This window comes from Canis aureus, chromosome 24, assembly GCF_053574225.1.
Source record: "Canis aureus isolate CA01 chromosome 24, VMU_Caureus_v.1.0, whole genome shotgun sequence".
NCBI classification, from domain to species: domain Eukaryota; kingdom Metazoa; phylum Chordata; class Mammalia; order Carnivora; family Canidae; genus Canis; species Canis aureus.
Genome location: NC_135634.1, coordinates 30,765,917 through 30,784,918, shown reverse-complemented (window position 1 = coordinate 30,784,918; position 19,002 = coordinate 30,765,917). Strand labels below are relative to the sequence as shown.

Below are 19,002 nucleotides of genomic sequence, written 5' to 3'. Positions count from 1 at the left end.
CTGAACCACCGAGGCACACAGTATTTTGGTTTTTATATATTGATTGGAGTTAAGTCTTGGCTTCATCCAAAATGTACAAATGGGAGAGGGGTAACTTGTGGAAACAAAGTTTGCCATTTTTATTTGTTTAGCTTACAGATTTTGATGGTGCCAAAATGCCAATTTTCCAATCTGTCTATAACAAATTTCCTACATGTGTACCATAAAAGGAGTAAAATTAGGGAAATAAATGATATTTTAGAAGGCTAAATGCATTCAATTTATAAGATTTTGCTTCATAATCCTGAGATTATTACCTTCTTTCTTTATTGATGCTTAAATGCCCTCTTAGATCTAAAATTGTGGCAGTTTGTATAGATGGTTTTTCAAAGATGTCCTTATATGACAAATATTAAAAATAGGCAATATATATAACAGTCTCCCAATTTGGAGGGAAAAGTAGCTGGTCAGTAAAATTCCATAGTGTGGAATCTGCTGGCTTGCTTAACCTTCTGAAATGTATTTTCCTGTAATTAATATGTACTGGCATGAGGTGGTGATAATGCTTTGACCATGCATACTTTATCAAATGAGATAAATATCCTCTTCCTTTTAAAATCCTATATAAATTGCATTTCCTGTTGAAATAGGTATAGTCTATATATTTTCCATTAATCATTAACTATCATCATTCTCATCTTACTCTATTTCTCAATTTACTCCAATGCTTGATTAGCCTATATCCGTGCTTTTCAAAATAAATTTTCAAAATTTTGTACAGCACTAGTTCCTTGTATAATAGTTTTCCATGCTACATAATAAATTACCTCAATCCTAGCAGCTTTAAACAACAAACCTTTAGATTTCAACTTATGGAATGACAGCATGAAGAGTTACACAGTCTCCAGCAAAACAAGCATAACTAGTGAAAATTATTCTTCAAATCTAATATTTAAAGCCTCAGGAAATTGTCCTTAAGAGTATAACAAATAAAGAAATATTTATTCAAGAAAATCTAGTAAAACTTGGTAGAACAGTGAGAGCATTTGAGCAATGACTCATTGCTTCCCTCCTAAGCCCCAGCCCAATGTGACAGAAACTCCATTCCAGGCAGGTAAAACCAAGAACACAGGGCTCCCTCTTCTCCTAGTTTTCACTTAAGGGATATATGGATCTCCCTGGGAGGGGCAGACCATCAGAATTTTTCCAGCACCCCAGCTACATATTGGCAAGGATACAGAGAATCAGAGCTCTTGGTAGAAATGTAAAATGGCACAGCTGTCTTAGAAAACAGTTTGACAGTTCCTCAACAGTTTAATCACAGAGTTACCATATGACACAGTAGTTCTCCTCATGCATATGTTCCCAAGAGAAATAAAAACATACATCCACACAAAAACCTGGGCATGAATGTTCACAGCAGTACTATTTATAACAGCTAAAAGGTAGAAACAACCCAAATATCCATCAACTGAAGAATAGATAACCAAATGTAGTATATCTATACAATGGAAAATTATTCATTAATTTAAAAAAGTTAGGTATTCATCCATGCCATAACATGAATAAACCTTGAAATGTTATGCTAAATAAAGGAAGCTAGTTGCAAGAGACCACATATTATATGATTCCATTTATATGAAATGAAAAGAATGGGCAAATTTGTAGAGACAGGAAGTAGATTAATGGTTTCCCTAGGGCTGGGGGAATGGGAGAATGACAACTGACTCTTAAAAGATATGAAGTTTCTTTTGGGAGTGGTCAACATATTATAAAATTGATTGTGGTGATGGTTTCATAGTGCTTGAATACAAACTATTGAATTATATACTTTGAATGGGTGAATTGTAGGATATGTGGCTTGTATACCAATAAAGTTGTTATCTTTACCTACAAAAACCTACACTTATTATTTCATATTTTCTATGGATCAGGAGTCTAGGCATGGCTTAACTAGATACTCTGTTTAGGATCTCACAAAGCTGCAGTGAAGATGTTGGGCAGGGCTGGGATCTTATCTGAGGTTGAGATCCTCATCTAAGTTCACTTGTTGGCAGTATTGAGTTCCTTGTAATTGTAGGACTGAAGTCCTCAGCTTCTATAGGCTACCCTGTCATTCCCTGCACATGGCCCTCTCTGTAACATAACAGTTTGCTTCTTCAAGGCCACTTATTAGCTTTTGTGATTTTGAACAATTGATCTAACCTGTATATCCTTCATTCTTTGTTTGAAAATGGTAATAATAATAATATCTTATTATTACGGTGGTGCACTACCTTCAAATAAAAAGCCAGTGCATGTGTGCCTGGCTTTTTCATATCCAGTCATTTAGTCTTAGCTAATACAATTAATAATATTATATATTATACTATTAATAGGATATTAATAAATGTTGCATAAAGAGTTCTACTTTTAAAAAAAGTTTGAAGAGTCCAACTTCTATAATGATCTACAAAAACCTACTCCTCCATAAAGCCATGAAAATTGAGAAAAATTGCCAAAATCAACTTTTTCATAACTCTGAATATTGAAGATTTGCAACAGGCTGAAGAGCTTTTATTAAAAAAACAAAGACAGCTGAATCTTAGTAAAAAGAGTGAACTGTGTAGCACTTTAACTTACCCTATCCCATTCCCTTCTCCTCAGCTCTATGGTAGCCCTGAAAACCAACAACCTCACAATAATGGTATCCATGAATCAGCAGGCTAGCAACCACTAAAGGGGAAAATATGTTTAAGTTCCCCTGAAAGTCCCATTCCCAGAGCATTGTCACTATTTGACCTGACTGGAAGTTCCCTGGAAACACTCATTTGCAGGGCTTCTCTTTATTTGATCTGACTCAGAGTTTGCTCAGTGTGATCAGCCTTTTCCCTAGGGCATTTGTTGAAAACAATTAGTGGCAATTGCTTAACATCACAGCTGGTTTTGGCAGCACTAAGAGTTGGGGCAAACAAGCAGCTGACCAAAAATTGTAAAAAGAAAAGCTGGGAGATGAAATTTTCATAGGGGCTTTGAAAAGCTCTGACACATTCCTGGGAATCTAGAAAGCCACATATATTTGTAGGACTGTGAACATGTTCAGGAAACTCCCATGAAGGTTGTAATCTCTCACCTCTGCTTGACCCTGAAGCTTCATGCAAGCAGGGAGTGAAGGCCAAGGCAGTGTTGCAAACTGCTTGCTAGATCACTGAAGGCATTTCCCGAATGAACTCATTGGTTCAAGGTATTTAAGGAAATCACTATCCTTCATTAGCTGACCACTAAGATAATCTACTTTGGTGGCTACACACTGACTGCAGACTTTACAGATATCACTTAGGAAAGTCACTAAACAAACCAATACAACAAACAGCAACAACAAAGAACCCTGTGGAATGTAAGGAGGGGGGATCTTGTGAAAGAGTTTCAATTTAAAATAAAACTAACAAATATAAAGTGGAGAATCTCACTCATGTGCCCTCAGAAAGACAAAAGTTAAGGATTAAGATATTGATTTACTGTAAATGCCTGATTTACAGAAAACTGATAGTGTTGGAATTTTTTTGGATAATGAGACGGCAATCAGAAGTTATCTTAAATTGGGGTGCCTGGGTGGCTCAGTCAATTAAATATCTGCCTTCAGCTCAGGTCATGATCTTATAGTCCTGGGATTGAGCCCTGAGTCAGGTTCCCTCCTCAATAGAGTCTGCTTCTCCCTCTTACCCTGCCCCTCCCCCCTGCTCATGCTCTCTCTCTCTCTCAAATAAAGAAATAAAGTCTTAGAAAAAAAAAAAAAAAAAGGTTGTCTTATATCATATATCAACCTTGGGAAGTTCCAAAGGCATGAGTGGTAGATGACCCAGGTCAGATTAATCTCCCAAAACGGGCTGAACTGAGTTTTGTGTTTGGACTGATTCTGGCTGCTTGGGAAATTTTCAAGGATGGTCTTCATTTGTTTTTGATTTTTAGCTGACTGTAAGTGGAATGTTCCTTTATATTCCCTGTCTATAAATACAACCTATCTCAAAGCCTTAGTAGACTCAGTTATAGCTTGCTACAATTCACCTGTTATGAATTGCAATTCCTCTGCAGCCCCTGTATAAACTAATCTTTTTGAGTTTGCCTCAGTTTACCTCCTTATTTAGGCCAACATCGATTTCCAGGGTTATCACAATATATTACTTACATGTCCCATTTTCAACAACAAAAAATTGTGAGGAATAGCAAAGAAATAGGAAAATGTAGTTCATACACAGGGAAAAAAATAGCAGGCAACAGTAACCCTGAGGAATACCAGATGTTGGAATTACTGGACAAAGACTTTAAATCAGCTATTATAAATATTTTTAAAAGAACTAAAGACAACTGTTTAAAGAACTAAAGGAGAATATGATAAAATGCCCAACAAATAATGGACATTAATAAAAAAGATAGAAGTTATAAAAAGAATGAAAACAGGAAGCGAACAAATGTGTTCTTTAAGAAATACTAAAAGAAGTGAGTCCTTCAGGCTGAAATGAAAAGCCACCAGAGAGTAATTTGAATAAAGAACATTGGTAAATACAACTGCATAGGTAAATATAACATAGCTTTTGTTCATAAGCCTCTCTTTCTTTTATCTGATTTAAAACAATTGTATAAAGCAATGTAGTTGGCCCTTGAATAGTGTGGGGGCTAGGGGTGCAGTTGAAAATTCACGTGTAACTTTGACTCCTCCAAAACTTCACTACTAATAAGCCTACTGTTGACTAGAAGCCTTGCTGATAATGTGTTAACATATATTTTGTATATGTATTGTACACTGTGTTCTTACAATAAAGTAAGCTAGAGGAAAGAAAATGTTATTGAGATAATCATAAGGAAGGGGTGCCAAGGTAGCTCAGTAGGTTAAATGTCTGACTCCTAATTTTGGCTCAGGTCATGAAATCAAGATTCTGGGATCAAGCCTGTGTTGGGCCCTGCACTAAGTAGGGGGTCTGCTTGAGGATTCTCTTTCTCTCTCCCTCTGCCCCTCCGCCTGCTTGCACTCTCTCTCAAATAAATAAATAAATCTTTATAAAAAATCATAAGGAGGAGAAAATGTATTTACAGTACTGTATCAAATTTATAGAAAAAAATCTACATATAAGTGGACCCATGCAGTTCAAACTCATGTTGTTCAAGGGTCAACTATAATTATAAATTTTTAGTGATGAGCACACAATGTATAAAAATATAATCTGTATGGTGACAATAACAATACTAAGGAAAGTGGAGGAAATGGACTGTAGAGGAGCAAAGTTTTTGTGTAATACTGAAATTAAGTTGGTATTAATTCAAACTAGATTGTTATAAATTGAGATGTTACTTATAATTTCCAGAGCAACCACTAATCAACTTTTAAAATATAAACATTTTTAAAGGGAATTAACAAAAAAGGGAATTAAAATAGTATATTAGAAAATATTAAAGAAAAAGGCAGCAATAGAAGAATAGAGAAACAAAAGATATAAGATACAGAAAGCAAATATAGCAAAATGGCAGGCATAAATATTGTCTTATTAGCTATTACATTACATGTAAAAGGATTAAAACAGTCCAACCAAAGGCAGAGACTGGCAAAACAGGCCCTTTTTTTTTTTAAGTTTGGGGAGTAATGGGCAAAATAAAATGAAATAGATTTCTTTACTTTTCAGAACCTTAAATAAGCTGAAGGATATGCTGGTTTACATCATTCTAATGAGTAATAAATCCTATCTTGAAGTCAAATTTCTATGCACTTTTCGTCAATTTTGTGTCAGAAGTGGTTTGTACATAGTATTGCAGATTTTGTTGTCAAAATTTCCTTAGTTTCTCTAATATAGTTGTTTGGTCTGACTTTTTCTCTTGCAGCTCCTTCATTTTAGCTATTAAAAAAATATCTCCTTGAGTGGAACACATTATCACTTTTTAGTTCTCCTGGATTTCTTTCATGTGGCATAAATTGGAAGGCAAAGAGTCAGTTAACAGTGTAATACTCCTGTTGATGAAAATAACCTGGAGACAATTCTTTTCAATTCTTTTCACGTCTCCACTATGAAAAGGTATTTTCAATGTCAGCTATCAAGGTGTTACTTGCACATGAAAACATTTATCTACAGTTCACTGAGACAGGGTATTAGACTAGAAGCCGCAAATGTTTTATTCTAATTTTGTTACTTACCAACTGTCTCAGTTCATTCAGACTGCTATAACACAGACTGGGTACCTTATAAATAACAAAACTTTATTTCTCACAGTTCTGGAGGCTGGATGTTCAAGACCAGGGTGCCAGCCTTCTTCAGGGGTGCAGACTTCTCATTGTGTACTCACATAGTGGAAGGGTCTGGGGATCTCTGAGGAGTCTGTTTTATAAGAATACTTATCCCATTTGTGAGGTCTCCACCCTCATAGCCTAGTCACTTCCCAAAGGCCCTACCTTCTAATGCCATCACATTGGACTTTATGATTTCAACATGTGAATTTGGGCAGGGCAGTGGAGCACACAAAAAAATTCAGACCATAGCACTAATTATGTAACTTTAGGGAATTTACCTAAACTTGCTGTGCCTCAGCTTCTTTACATAATGGAGATCATAACTGCCTTAAGAACCTCACAGGGCAATTATGAAAGCAAAATTAAATAATACATAAAGCTGCCTTAAATTAGGTTATACTATGCAAATATAAGGGTTTATTTTTATTGATGATGATAATCATGATGATTAATCACTGATTGACTACAAATGATTGGTAGTTTAAGAAAGCCTGGTTATTCAAGTGATTTATCCTTTTTTTTAAAAAAAAATATGGGGGGACCTGGGTTGCTCCGTGGTTGAGCATCTATCTGCCTGCAGCTCAGGTCATGATCTTGGGGGCCTGGGATTGAGTCCCACATTGGGCTCTGAGCATGGAGCCTTTTTCTCCTCTGTGTCTCTGCCTCTCTGTGCCTCTCATGAATGAATAAATAAAATCTTTTTAAAAATGAAATTAAATTTTAAAAATTATTTATTTGAGAGAGAGAGAGCATGAGCTTGGGAGTAAGGGAGAGGCAGAGGGAGAGGGAGAAGCAGCCTCCTTCTGTTCCCTAATGCAGGGCTCAATCCCAGGACTCTGAGATTATGACCTGAAGGCAGACGCTTAACCGACTGAGCCACTCAGGTGCCCCAAGTGAGTTATCCTCGATTAAACAGGTTTATTTATTCATTTATTTAGAGAGAGAGCTGTTAGCATTCCAACTGAACAATGGTGTGATGTTCACTGCCTTAGAGAGAACTGAATGGCAGAGGGCCATTGTGTGATGGTGGTCATGCATAGTTGTAGATCCTAGATTCAGTTTTGGACATACTATATCATAATTTTTAAAAACTGACATACAGTAAAGTTCAGGGATTTTTTGGGGGTAGGCAAAGAATATACTTTTCTATGAATCTTGGCAAATGCATTGATTCACATAACCACTATTATCAGGATACGTACCAATTTCATCTCCAAAAATTCTCACATGCTGACTTTTGTAGTCAACTCTTTCTTACTCCCACAACCTGGCAATCTGATATAGTCTTGGGCCTTTTAATTTTACCTTTTCAAGAATATCAGATAATTGGAATCATACAGTATATAATCTTTTGGGTCTGACTTCTTTCAGTTAGCATAACTAGTATTTGAGATCCATCTGTGGTGTTGTGTTTATCAATATTTCAATTTTAAAAATTCCTTTTTTAAAATATAAGATCTATACTCAGCATGGAACCCAATGCAAGGCTTGAACTCACGACCTGTGATCACGATCTGAGATCAAGAGTTGGATGTTTAACCATATGAGTCACCTAGGTGCCCCTAAAAAAAAAATCATGAGTAGTATTGCACTATATGGGTACACCACAATTTGTTTAGTCACTCACCCATTGAAGGACATTTGGGTTTCCAGTTTAGGGCATTTATGAATAATACTGCAAGAAAGATTCATGTACATCACCAATGTGAACATAGGTTTTCATTTTTCTAGAATAAATGTCCAGAATTGGGGTCGTTGCCTTGTGTATGTTTAACTATAAAAATACTGCTAAGCTAGGGATGCCTGGGTGGCTCATGGCTGAGCGTCTGCCTTTGGCTCAAGCTGTGACCCCAGGGTCCTGGGATCGAGTCCCACATCAGGCTCCCTGCATGGAGCCTGTTTCTCCTCCCTCTGCCTGTGTCTCTACCTCTCTCTCTGTGTGTCTTTCTTTCATGAATAAATAAATAAAATATTTATTTTTAATATTTTATTTATTTATTCATGAGATACACAGAGAGAGGGAGAGAGAGGCAGAGAGAGGCAGAGACACAGTCAGAGGGAGAAGCAGGCTCCACGCAGGGAGCCTGACATGGGACTTGATCCCGGATCTCCAGGATCACGCCCTGGGCTGAAGGCAGATGCTGAACTGCTGAGCCACCCAGGGATCCCCAAGAAGATAAAATATTTAAACAAAAACTGCTAAGCTATTTTCTAAAATGGCTGCACCATTTTGTATCCCAACTAGTGAAGTATGAGAGTTCTAGCTACACCACATCTTCATCACTACTTGGTAATGTCATTTTTTGCTTTATAAAAATGTGGCCATTCTAATGGATGTGCCTTGGGGTGGTTTTTATGGCACTGAATGTGCGTTTATGCATTTATACCTATGTGTATATCTTCTTTGCTGAAGTGTCTGTTCAAATCTTTTGCCTAATTTTTAATCAGGTTGTTTTCTTATTGATGAATAGGCCAACTTTGTGATATATGGGTGATAATAATGTAAGCCATTGGAAATATAAGCTTGAGGTTCAGGGGAGATGTCTGGTCTGAAGATACTCATTATGGAGTCAGGGGCATATAGATACCTGAAAGTCCAAGGAGTGCTTATAGAACTGAGTCTTGAGGAATTCCAGCACTTAGTGGCCAGGGGGAAAAGGTGAGCCTACAAAGGAGAGTGAAGATAAGCAGTCACAGAAGTTGGGGGAAACCTGAAATGTAAGTGTGGTGTGAAGGAAGCCAGGTGAGCATGATACAAAAGGAAGATGGTAAACAACAGAGCTGAGTGCTGGTGAGTGATCATGCATTATAAACACGGCAAAAGGCCCATTTGGTTCACCAACTCTACTCACAACCCTTCTGACACCAAATGTGTGAGTTTTTCACACCACCCATTTCTTCAATTCTTTGTAGACACCAACTGGATGTCCTGCAATTTAATTCAATTCTGCTAACTATTGGGAGTTAACACAGACACCACAGGTGAGGGGCTCAGTCCTAGAAGACTGCCCCACAAAATGCCAATCATAAGTCTGGATCTCCTATATTTCTAGCCAACTGGCTACATATCTGGGCTTCCCATGAGTCTCTCCTTTGGACTGATCATTTTCTAGAATGGCTAACAGGACTCAAGGAAACACTTCATTTATGATCACCAGTTTATTCTAAAGCATAAAACTCAGGAGCAGCCTGAGTGGAAGAGATGCATGGATTAAGATATAGTGAAGAGGCATGGAGCCTCCATGGTCTTGCCAGGCATGATGACCTTCCAGGACCTCCAACCCAGAAGCTCTCCCAATCCCATGTTTAGGATTTTTATGCAAGTTCCATTATTAGGCATGATTGATTAAATCATTGGCCATTAATGGTCGATTCAGTCCCCACCTCCTCTGCCCCTCTCCAGAGATCAGAGTGGGGTTAAAAGTTCCAACCCTCACATCAAATGGTTAGTTCCTCTGGTAACCAGTCCTCATTTTCTAAGAGTCACCTCATTAGCGTATACAAGTATAGTTGAAAGGGACTTATTATGAGTATCTAAAGACTCCTCTTCTTGTCCTTATCACTCAGGAAATCACAAGCACTTTGAGAGCTCTGTCCCAGGAACCAGAGACCAACACCAAGTTTGCATATTTCATAATATCATACCAACTTGGAAGTCACTGATAAGCTTCAGACTATTTCAGTGTCCCTAAAGGGATAAATGATGAGAAAGGGAGTAGGAAGTGAGGAAATGGAGTTAGCATTTTTTAAAAAAAATTTTAATTTTTTAATTTTAATTTAAAAATTTTTTTTAAATAATTTTTTTTTTAATTTGAGTATAGTGGTACACAATAGTACATTAGTTTCAGGTGTATACCATAGCAATTCAACTTCTCTATACATTATGCTATGCTCACCACAAGTGTAGCTACCATCTGCCACTATGTATCACTATTATATCATTGAAGCAGGTCATCTTTTGAGATTTGGTTTTGAAGAGGAGCGAGAGGACAGCAACTGGAAGTAGATCAAGGAAATTGTGTTCTTATACTTTGCCAAAATTTTAGAATTTCTAAATTAAGACTTGATTCTTTTCATTCATTTACTAAACACATATGAGTTCCTGCTATGTGCCAAACACGATGCCACTGATGCAGGCAGGACAAGTCTGAGGATCCATAGGGGGTCCCACAGGATGGGTCAAGAGGGTCCTCAGCTATGCTCGGGATAGAAATCAAACACGAGTCAGCAAGAAGTGAAAGCAGAGCTTATTGAAGATATATAGAGAGCAGATACATAGAGAGCATCTGGGAGATGCAGAAAGGAAAAAGAGAGTGAGTCTCATCTTTGTTTGGGGCCTGGGGTTTTTACTGATGATGATTGTGCTCCAGTGCATGTGTCATCTCAGTCATCCAGAAACTGGTCAGAACAAGGTGAAATGCTCAAATGTCCATCCCAACCCCACCGCCTCCCAAGTCACTTATGCCCAGGAGCCGGGGATCTTGGGTCAAGGTGGAAAAAGTATGTGAAGACCTCACCCAGTCACTCCTTAGATGATATCTATTGGGCTGGAAGACTCCAAAGAAGTCATTAACTCCTTGATCTCTACAAGGAGGACATACATTATCGATATGATAAGCTATGTGTAGGGCAGGGGTGCAGATCCCAGCAAGAACAGAAGCAGGAAAAGGAGCAAAAGACCAGTTTTTTCATGGGACCCCTTCAGTTTCTCTGTCTCATTATTTGCTGAAGAAACAGCTACATATGATCAAGATCCCAGATGACAGGCAACTAGCTGTGTAGATAGCTCCTGAGAAGAACAGACAGTTCCGTGTACAACATTAAGGTACAAGTATATTCTTACCAGCAACATTTTTCTTGTGTAGATACTGTGAATTGTCTCTTGCAGGTTTTGAGGTCATAAAATATTGGGGCTGGAAGGGAACTGAGAGATCATATAATACAACCCCTTCACCTCACAAATGTAGACATTCGAGTCCCAGAGTGGCTAAAGAGCTTCTTGCCCAAGGACACATGTCTAATATGTGGCAGATTCATGGAAATTTCCATTACCCTTGCCAGATGGTACACACAAGTGTCAATTTCTGCATTTCCGAATTCAGATAGCTTAACCATTACTTTAAATGATAATGTTAATGAACTCCATGAGTCAGTGCTTATTTCCCATATTTTGCCAATTAATTGTGGTCTGGGGGTAAACCATTCCAAGGTCCTGGATTATAAAGTGCAGTGTCAGCTGCTTTTTCAAGGTAATTCATTCCAAAACTTGGACCAATTACACCTAATACAGTTGAGACTTAGCTGAATTTGTTTCTAAATGTCCTTGAATTAAAAATCAATAGTCCTGTTTATTTCCTCAATTGCAAGGCTAGAGGGAGCAATTGTGACATCGGTTGGGGCATCCACAAAACCTGGAGAAGAGAATACTCTGGCTAATGTTAAGGGTCAGGCTTGAGGCAACCCTGCTGGACCTGGTGGATGATATGCTACAGTGACTATTTTGGGAGTTGGCCTTTCTTTGTTGTTGTGGTCAGATGACAGCAGGAAGAACCTATGGTGATTTCTGACCTTGACTCCCCTTCAGCAATCTGGACTGGGCTCTTACCATCTGGGAAGCATCAATTTCATTTGGAACCAGGAGCATCTTTTACCTCATCTAGAACTGGTTACTACCCCAGCCAGCAGCACGTCAAAGAGAAATGGGGAAAAAGCATCCGTTGCGCAAAACAGCCATTTTCATGTCTAAGTGGTGTAGCTCTGGGCAAGTGATATCGTCATTAAATATTAGAGCTGGAAAGCCTTTCTCAGCTCACAGAATTTGCTGGTACAGACAAGAGAGCCAGGTTTAGAGAACTGAAACATCTTACATTTTCACATTTGTGGCGCTGCCCACCTTGTCTCTCTGTTCTCAGCTTCCTCACCTGTAAAATAAGGAGGTTGAACAAGATGACCTCTAGTACCCTTTCATCCCCTGTCATTCAATACTCTGAAAGTTGCTTGGAGCCTTGCTACTTGACATGTGGTTGTGGCCAATCAGCATCGTGGCGTTACCAGGGAGACAGACCTGCAGAATCTTGGGTCCTGCCCCAGATCAACTGAATGAGCATCCAGGTTTGAACAAAACACCCAGGAGATTCATGTACACAATATGGTGGGCTTTAGAAATCTAGTTGATTTTGGCCCTAGACGTGTCTTTCCCTAAAGCTTCCAGTTCTCATTCTCTCATTAGTCTGAAGATGTCACCAGAGAGCCAGCAGTGGTCTTACTGGAGAGGAGGGAAATACACAGGGCATTTTTCTCCATTTACTTGCTATCTACTCTACCCTCTGGCCCATCAGATTCCCTTAAGCTCTTTGGCCTGTTACCCAGTAAGCTACAGAGAAATGGACTACAAAGTGTATTCTGAAGCTGTCCACACTACAGATTCCTCAGTGTCTGCTTTTCCAGGAAAGAAGTAGGCCCCTAGGGTAGGCTCCCATGGAGTGATTAAAAAGCTCAAAATCCTATGTTTGCTTAACAATTCTGGTAAATATGTGATTGCTATCATCACTCTAACAATGTAATACAAGGAAATATGGCTTGTTTTGGTACCAGAATTTATTTAATAGGGGATTTGTATTGTATCACATTATCAATCAATTCTTATAATTTTAAAATAGAATGTCTCCAGTAAACCAAAGGCCAAAGTCTTTCAAGTTATTGCATAAATGTCATGATTTGTATAGCCCTTTAGATTTTGTAAAAGACTTGCAATTTAACACATATTTCTTAATCGTCGTAACATAAGGTGTGTAAGAATATCCCGGCTTATAGATGATGATTCTGAGGCTGAGTTCCTAAGTTGAGGAACTAAGACTTGGATCCAGGTCTTCTAATTCCATATTCCATAATCTTTCTATTTTACCAAATGGTCCCCCACATTATAATCAAATTTCTGCCCAATGAATGATGTCAAACTATAGTTACACACCATTGAGATGTGTTTTTTTTTTTGGGGGGGGGTGGAATTTTAACATTTCTGCCTACTAATCTTTTTTCCAGCAATGCAATTCACCAGTAATAACAGATTAGAGTAGTGGAATTTCTAGAGAAGATCCCATTATGTCTGTTGCTGGGAAGCTGCTACTGGGCAACATGGACTTCAGAAATAATAATATTCTAAAATACTGTGGGATGGGGATGTTTCCCCAGAAAGTAAACTCCACACCAGCTTCACCTCCCAACCATCTGCCTACCCAGCCCCCAACATACAAGTTCTCTTTCTTCTTTCTTTAGTGCAGAAAGGAGATTTTTCTTCCTCCCTATTTCCCATTCTTTCTTCAGATAGTAAGCCTCCCATATTTGTCAGGCCCTCTAGCAGGTGCTTATGACATAGTGGAGAACTAGTCCCTGCCCTCGTGGAGTTGACTGTCTACTGAGGGAATTAGACACTGAACAAACAGGAACAGTGATGTGAAAGGGGGAGAGCAGGGAAGCATAGTAGATGTTTATAAAGGAGCATACTCTAGTGTGGGGCTCAGGGAAGGCTCCTCCAGAAGTAGTATATTGGCTGAGACCTGAAAGACAGTACAAGTGAAGTTTAGGAGAGGGGCAGTGGAAAAAAATTAAAAAAAAAAAAAAAAAAAAAGGAGAGGGGCAGTGGGAGGAAGGACTTTCTCTGCAGGGGCAACGGCATTGGGTCTGTCAGGTAAACAGAATGGAGGAGGGCAGGAGAGTGGGCAGTGGACTATGATGCAGCTAGAGAGATGGCCTGGGGCTGCATGGTCCAGGGCTTGGTGGGCCCCAACACAGTGCTCTGTGCTCCATCTGTTTAAACACTTCATGGAAGCAATTGGCTGTTATTCATATCTTTTGAGGAGCTTGAAAATTAACACTGAAAAAAAAAGAAAATTAACACTGGATTATAATTTTTCATTTTTTTAAAACTTCAGAATTAGCAGTATACCTGAAGGTGAGTAGATATCAGAATGAAGGACTGCATGTTTACATCTCTTTTTCTTTCCATTTAACTTCCATATTAATTCTAATAATTCATCCATATTCTCAGTTTTCTGTGTGTAAGATCATATCATCTGCAAATACTTAGCTTTGCTTCTTTCTTTCCAATCCTCACACTTTTTATTTCTTTTTCTTTTCTTACTGCAGAGGCAAAGATGTCTGTTGCATTGCTGAAAGTTTGTAGAGATAGCTAAACATTTTTACCTTGTTTTTGATGTTTAAGAGGAAAATTGTTGATATGTGCATTCAGGTATATGTTTTATAAGCTTTTGATCAATACAGAGGGAAAGGGAGAAGCAGGCTCCTCTCAGGGCAGGGAGCCCAATGCAGGGCTCCATCCCAGGACCCTGCAATCATTACCCGAGCTGAATCAGACACTTAATTGACTGAGCCACCCAAGCAACTCAAGTACTGAATTTTCTATCATCTATCCAGATAATCATACACATTTTCTCCTTTAATCCATTGATGTGATGATTACATTAATAGATTTTCTAATGTTAAACCAAGTTTGCATTCCTAAGATAAATGCAACTTGGCATGATGTAGAATGCTTTTTACATTTTGCTGGATTCCATTTGCTAATATGTTGTTAAGGATATTTGTGTCTATGCTAATGGGTGAGATTGACCTATAATTGTTCCTTATTCATGAATTTTTGTCTTGTTTTTGTCATGAAGGTTGTTCAAGTTTCATCAAATGAGTTGAGGGAGTGTTCTCTCTTTTTCTCTTCTCTGGAATTACTTGTTTAAGATTTGCAAGCTCTGTTCTTTGAATATTTGTTAGAGCTTACCTATTAAACCATCTGCAGATTCTATTTCTTTTTTTTTTTTTTTTTTTTTTATGATAGTCACAGAGAGAGAGAGAGGCAGAGACACAGGCAGAGGGAGAAGCAGGCTCCATGCACCGGGAGCCCGACGTGGGATTCGATCCCGGGTCTCCAGGATCGCGCCCTGGGCCAAAGGCAGGCGCCAAACCGCTGCGCCACCCAGGGATCCCCAGATTCTATTTCTTTAGAGATCATTGCACTGTTCAAGTTCTTGATGCCTTTTTTGGCATTGAAAAATTATCTCTAATTTCACTTCAATTTTCATCTAAATTTCATCTGAGTTTTCCAAAAACCATAATACAAAGGCAAAGAGTCTGTACTATGTGACTGCACTCTCTTGTTGGCTCCTCTAGCTTGGCCACAGCTGATTAGACCAAGTAATGTGTGGCTGGCATGCAACTTTTTAGGTGAGCCAGTAAGAGTGTGTCTCTTTTTTTTTCAATCATTTGAGACCCGGCTGGAACAGACTGTCAACTTATGTCTCCAGAACCTAGCAGAGTGCTTGTCTTAATGAAAAGTTTCAACAAACATGTGGACATGTTATTTCCAGCTATTGTACAAATTAAGAAACTTAAAAGCAGGCCATCATTCAGTTTCTTAATATAAATTAGGCTTCTTAATATAAATTAGGCATAACATATATACTGTTTGGAGGGAGGAAGGAGAAACAAAGAAGTGTAATTGTCAATCAACTAGGTGGAAGAGGTCCAAGGAGCCCTTGTTATATACCTTGAATATGTATCTATATGACCTTGAATGTACTTGTTCAGAAGACTGCTTATTTACCAATAGGCCTGCCTCATCTAAATGCTTCTACTGGAAGGTGGAGTTTTTAGCACCTTCATCCCCCTTATTCCTCCCTACTTTCCCTTCTGGCAGGGTGGGGATCACTTAGCATGATACCAGCATTATGTTCCGAGAGGCAGTCAAGATAAACAACAGAAATTTGTTGGTATTTACATTCCCTGCAAGCATTAGGAGTGACCATTGCTTCCAAGATAGGCTTGGTCCATGCAGCAGCAATCAGATGAAGTGAAGACAAGTTTTGCAGCAATATTTGGATTCAGGGTGTACTCACGATAGGTTGTAAGAGTGGGACAGACATACCATAGATTGATAGACATACTATTCACTATTGTAAAAGGAGATTTCAAAAAGAAGCAAGCAAGCCCAACTAAGAGTCTTTTTAAAAATAGGGTCAGGAGGCCATATGGGAAGAAGAATTTATGCACATCCTTGTTGGAAGAGCTATGAACTTTTAGAGCTTTTAAGCCAGCCACAAGCCCTCAGCCTGGACTTGACTTCCTCCTTACTATGGCAATTGGATCATCCCCATTCTTCACTTGGAAAGGGGTCAGTTCAGTTTAACAAGCTTCAATCCCTTATTTGCATATTACCCCAACCAACCTCACTTGATCTAATATCAATCTCTGTTTTGCATAGCAGACCTAAGTGAGAACTACTCTTCTAACCTTTTTCCTTTATTACTTTGCTTCTCTCTGTGTTCCTCAGACAGTTTAGGTTTCTTCCTGATTTTATGTCTCCTGAATTACAATTCCGATTGCCCAAAAAAATGCCTGTTTGCTTAAATTTTCAGCAAATTCTTTCTTAATCTACACTCCAAAACACTGAAGAACAGAATAGGCTCCCCCTCCTAACACGGTAGCACAAATGTCAGCAAGAGAATGAATCTAATTTTCTTACCCTAAGGAATTCCTATCTCCTTTCTTTGTGAGCTTCAATAGTGTGTTGGACGCATAGATGAGGCACAAGATAGTTGTTTATAAACTTATCTTTCATTTTGCTTTATGGAGAGCCAGAAACATCAAGGATAAGCATCATTTCCTAAATCTCTCAGTTCCAACATCTTGTCTCCAGGCCTGTGGCCCTGGCCTTAGTCAAGACAGGAACTTAAACCCTAACCCTACCCCCTGAATAGCTACATACACTAGGCAAATTACTTAACTCCTCTGGGCTTCCCTTTTTACATCCATAAAATGGGAATAATAATAATTTTCTCCTCATGGAGTAGCCATGAGGATTGAATAAATCAATGTATGTAAAATATGGAGCACAGTGTCTGGCAAATATTAGGTAACCAATAAATACAGTTTCCTTTCTTTTCTTAATTTTTTTTCTTTTTCTTTTCTTCCCCTCTCACATTCCACATTCTTGATATTCCACAGCAGAGTCAATTACTGACTGCTAAAGAAGAGCTAATAATGACATGTTTGTTCAAGGATCACTGTTCATAACACCAACCATAAAAGAAAGGTCAGTTCTTACCCATTGCAATTTTCCCCACTCCTTAGGGTTGCACTAATTAAGACCACATTGGCATTATCTTGTCTTTTCCACTAGAATGAGAGCTTTCTGGAGGCAAAGAATGCTGCTTTCTTCATTTTTTAAAGACCCACTTTCCTATGTTCTAGTACTGTACCATATGTATTCAGTTTGAATTAATTCATTTCCTTTCCTTTGAGAAGAGATGGATCCATGCCATCTAGCTTGTGGAGGCAACATGGTATGCCTTTGGGTTTAGATCTGAGCATAAATAAGTCTCACCTCTGCCGCTTATTGGTTGTCATCCTGGTTTGCTTATGGTCTTTTCTCGAGGTCACTCTATCTATAAAATGGGAATACTTTTCCCAGGTGGCTCAGCGGTTTAGCGCCACCTTTGGCCCAGGGTGTGATCCTGGATACCCTGGATTGAGTCCCACGTTGGGCTCCCTGCATGGGGCCTGTTTTTCCCTCTGCCTGTATCTCTGCCTTTCTCTCTCTCTCTCTCTCTCTCTCTCTCATTCTCTGTGTCTCTCATGAATAAACAAATAAAATCTTTTAAAAAAATAAATAAGATGGAAATACTAGCCTACAGAACTGTTTTAAGGCTGTCACAGGTAGAGTACCTTACAAATTTCAATTCTACTTCTTTGAGTCCAAATGAGGGGAGAGCCAATTTTATTTATTGATGTGTTTCAAAATCTTGGGTTTTTTGCTTGTTTGTTTAAGTGCTTAAAAATGTGACCTAGTCTAGAAAAAAATGGTGGCCTTTGGTGGCTGTCTTTAAAGGAGAGAGTTCCCTGGCAATGATTTTTTTTAAAGCTTCAATTGCTGTATCCATCAGGGTCCAGCCAGAAGGCAAAACCATACCAGTTATTTGAAAGAACATTCAATATAAAGAGCTGTTAACGAGAGAACTAAAAGTGCAAAAGGGGAATTCAATGAGACCATGGTGGTAGCAGCTGTAGGAAGCAACCATCATCCATGTAGCTGTGAGAACAAGAAAAGTCCTGTAGAGGTGCCACGCAGAACCTGGACAGGATACTGGAGGTCGGTGCCAGTGTCTCTGAGAGAGCATGAGGAGGCTGGTTCCACAAGCATTGGGAAAACTGCAGTCTGAATCCAGCTGATGCTACAGGAAGGCACCTTGGATGTTACAGGAAGATGTCATGCTGGTGTGATGTTTACAGAAACCTCAAGCAAACAAGGAAAGCTCACAGAGGGAACAGCTTTCTCCCTGGAACAGCAGAGGAGCAGACAGGATCAAACCTTTCTCTGTTCTCCAGCCTCACAGTCTCCCTCTGGTGCTGCCTACATGAAGAGTGCAACAGGGAGCCCACAAAGCAGTACAGTTTGTGAAGTATCACAGAGTATCTCAAAGATGAGTATTACAATGGGTTTGGAGCTAAGAGACAACTAACTTAAACATTGACACAGATGTTCAAAGCAGCCATTGCATAGGACAAAGGAACACAGGTACAGGGCTTTGGGCTCTAAAAGAAGCAAGGAATTACAGTGGAATCTTTGTAAAAGGTTAGAGTTTGAATGGGCATTATGTCACACAGACAAGTAGGTATGTGACTGGACAACTTATCAAATGTTTGTTTTGGTCATCATTTTAGTAAAATGAGCAAATATTATATGTAACTGTTCTAATAAAGAC

General features: G+C 38.8%; 2 long non-coding RNA genes across 2 annotated transcripts in view; one reads left to right on the top strand and one right to left on the bottom strand.

Moving 5' to 3' along the window:
- LOC144295981 (uncharacterized) overlaps positions 1–12,371 on the bottom strand; it is a 25,876-nt gene extending 13,505 nt beyond the window's left edge. Inside the window, exons 1-2 of the long non-coding RNA XR_013363126.1 lie at positions 12,154–12,371; positions 8,821–8,897 (exon numbers count right to left, since the gene is read on the bottom strand). This is a non-coding gene — a long non-coding RNA (uncharacterized LOC144295981). The remainder of the gene's footprint in view (positions 1–8,820; positions 8,898–12,153) is intronic.
- LOC144295982 (uncharacterized) lies at positions 12,310–19,002 on the top strand. Its single transcript, XR_013363127.1, has 3 exons — positions 12,310–12,383; positions 14,164–14,183; positions 18,184–19,002. It is a non-coding gene; the product is annotated as an uncharacterized LOC144295982 (long non-coding RNA).